This window comes from Poecilia latipinna, unplaced genomic scaffold (assembly GCF_001443285.1).
Source record: "Poecilia latipinna isolate Pla-1442-1.1 unplaced genomic scaffold, P_latipinna-1.0 Scaffold4798, whole genome shotgun sequence".
Classification (NCBI taxonomy): Eukaryota; Metazoa; Chordata; class Actinopteri; order Cyprinodontiformes; family Poeciliidae; genus Poecilia; species Poecilia latipinna.
Genome location: NW_015117414.1, coordinates 16849 through 20387, shown reverse-complemented (window position 1 = coordinate 20387; position 3539 = coordinate 16849). Strand labels below are relative to the sequence as shown.

The 3539-nt window shown below is 38.9% G+C and overlaps 1 pseudogene; it reads left to right on the top strand.

The window, feature by feature from the left end:
- The window catches only part of LOC106943029 (structural maintenance of chromosomes flexible hinge domain-containing protein 1-like), an 18275-nt pseudogene that overhangs the window by 4374 nt on the left and 10362 nt on the right, over positions 1-3539 (top strand).

Here is a 3539-nt window from a genome sequence, read left to right as displayed (position 1 = left end):
CAGTTTATTTGATCCAGGTGTGTTTGAGCAGAGATGCATCTAAAAGTTACAGGATGGTAGCCCTGGAGGACTGGAGTTGGTGACCCCTGACCTAGTGGATGTTTAAAATAAAGTAATACTCAAAAAAAATTTTTTTTCATTGTTTTTGCAGAGCTTCGACCTGAAAGTGACTCTGCCAGGGTTGAAAAAACAAACACAGACTATTGAGATCAGTCCCTTTCCTGGTAAGACTGCTTTTATTTATGAATTAAAGCTGTAGCATGCAACTTACATTTTTTTAAAAATATATTTATTGAAAGTGTCACCATATTATGACAGCATGTACAGATAATCTTTGAATAAGCTCCTTCGTCTCCTTCCAGTTCTACTATTGCCATCGGATGAAAAGCACTGCTCCCAGCCAAAAACATCCAATCAGAGCCTGAAGGCAGGTGTTTGTGCTGTCATTCACCCTTGTGTATGTGATGCTAAATGTGCTAATGGTGGAGAAACAACTTACCATTAAGTAGCCTGAGCACTCAGAGTCCATTAGGTTTAACCAGCTGTAGCGTAGCAGAGAGCAATGGGAAGAGTGTGACCAGGTCACACACAAGCATGATTGACAGCATTAAACTCTCCTTCTGGTTCTGATTGGTTGTTTCTGAATGAGTGATGACAGAACATGGGATGGGTTTCACAAGAGCTCAGCTCAGTTGTCTTATGGACTGGGAAGCATGTGTGCCAAAAACAAATGTTCCGAAATCACATGACCGCTTGTCAACAGTTTGGCTCTGTTCTTAGCATGCTGGTCCCTTAGCGCATTGGTTGGAAGAGATTTTGATTGGCCTGGATCTTAGCAATGTGCAGTCTCTGTATGTTCATTTTGCAACTTATAACTGGGGATACTGTACATTTAACTATGAAGTACCACACTTATCCAATAAATCTCAAATGTGAAGGTCAATGAAACATGAGTACACCTGGATGAGTACACCTGGAAACTGGCACAATGTAAAATAGTTGAAAACTTCCAATTCTCCCTCTCTTTCTATTTCAGTTTCAGGCAATCCACATTCCCTTGTTGTGAAACCGGAAGTAAAACCAGTGAAAGTGGAGAATGGAAACCCAGTTAGTTTTAATGTTGAAGTTCATGATGAGGCTGGAAACATCACCGCCAACGCCAAACAGATAGTTCGCTGCCAGGTACGAGATTTTGGTGTAAAAAAAAAAACACTTTGAGAATTACACTACACAAAAAAAAGCTTTGGATATTTTATCTATTGATTAAATTGCATTTTAAGTGCTGCAACTAACTTAAACAGCTGACCCTAGGCACATTTAAGGTAGGTGGCATCCAAGTGTTCCCGTCATTATAAATTACTTTCATCAGCATAATTTGTGTGCTTTATAACCTAAGAGGACATAACCACAGTGGTCATGATCTCAAAAATGGCAAGTACTGTTTGTGGGCTAGTTCGCCTCAGTGCTGATCTCTGGCTGCCATTGCTGCTGGAGATATTAATGCTATGCATTGTCCAGGAGGAACTCGAGTTAAAGTTGGGCAGAGATATCAAGTCAAAACACTGCTAACCTGCACCTTTTTATATATACAGTACCAAGCCATACTACCTGAAAAATATTAATCCAGTGGCAACTTAAAGGCCCAAGTTTCTGTCAACTTACGTTTTTGTACTTTCTATAAATTTCACCAGATAGTTGAATATCCTGAATGTTTTGTGACTAGTGAACATATATCTCTGCATAATTGGACTGTTATGTGTTTTCACTGGTTTTCTTTAAGAAATAAATTATTCCTGTGTCTTAAACTTTTTTTTTTTAGATTCCAGGGCTTAAGTTGGCGGTGACAGACTGCAGCAGCTCAGGAACCGGCCAGATTGTGACGGAGCCTATAAACCTGAAAATCATCAACGGAGAGCCACAAATGCTGCAAGCTAAATTTGACATGCCTGTAAGTTAAGAACAAATGTTCCACCATTAAACTCTTGGATTTACAGTCTTACAGTTTTCTGTGTTTATGTTTTGGTTTCTAGAGTCAGAAGCATGTTGTAGCCGTCACAACAGAGCTGAAGGTCATGCCAAGCNTATAACACGTCATTGCATGTATTGTGTTGCATTTTAGTACACTTTTGCTAATGTGACTTGTTTTCTAATGCTTCTTAAGTTGATTTAATGCGTCTTGTCTGTGTTTAAGGTTAACTGGACAGGAGACATTGATCAGACATCTTTGATAATGGGAAGACTGCCGGATGTTCAGGTTCCCACAAAAGTCCAGGAAGAGCGATTCCACCAGGTCTCCTACCGGGACCACAGTGTGTCTTTCAGCTTTACCATTGTGTAAGTTACAAGGGTTTGTGAAACACATGAGGATATAGGAAATCATTTAAATTAATGTAGGTGATATCAGAATTTAAAGCTTCTTGCAAAAATAGTCATTGCCCTTATGGTCCAGCTCAGCCAGGGGGAAGTAGAAGTAACATTAAAGAAACCCAGATGTTAAGGGTTTGACAGTGTAGGATTTATTTCTTGGGTTTAACAAAATAAAAAGGTGAAAAACAATAATCAATTTAGGGATTTATAACCAAACATACTAAATAAAACTAAATCCACAAATCAAAGATCTTAAAACATAATTGGACCAAAAAGCTAAGTTTAAACAAAAAACTACAAATCATCTCTAGAAGTTAACATACAAAACCTTCAGAGAGACAAAGCTATCAACAAAGTTTACAACAGCTCACAGAAAGACAATGCTATTTTAAGCAGTCAGACACCCAACAAAGTGGCAAGTTGAATTAGCCACATTTTCTCTCAGGAAGTGATGGATTTATAAAGGGAGGCCTCATCAGGAATTGGTGGAGTTGACAATTGGTGAGCCAGTCAGCTATGCTGTAGGCTTCAGGGGGGGCAGCACAGAAGAAGGAGGGCAGCATCCAGTTCCCAGTGAAGTCAATTGGCAAGGAAGCTGCAGCTATACAGAAAAGGAAACATAAAAGGCCACTGGCCATTACAGCTGCCTTTGAAAATCTTTACATTTTGTCATATTACAAACAAACCGTAATGTATTGCATTTTAAGCTATAAAAAAATGTTGGCAGTAATTGCAAAGTGAATATAAATTTACATGTTTTTCAGCATTTTTTTTGACCAAAAAGAAAAAAAATAGGAGATTGATTTGTATTTTTGTTCATGCATTGTTCAAAGGCCTTGTCCAGATGAACCAGCACGACTGAAGGCCACTGTTGTTGGCAAAGCTTTCACTGGATCTATAAGTGAGCTTGCTCATGATTAGTTCAAAGGTTTTTCTACCGCTGTTTGTTGCTGAAAAAGATTAACACATTTTCCTCTCACAAGAAAACGTCCTGGATGTCAACAAAGAGGAAACCCTCACAGAAGTGCTGGAAGAAAGCAGAATACCAGTTTCGCAATCTTCATCTGTAAGTTTTGCCGATGGTTTTTTCTTCTCTTTAAAACTTAATATCAGATCAGGTTTTTTCCTGCAGATACCGATACCAATCATCCATGAGGGCCGATCACCGATAC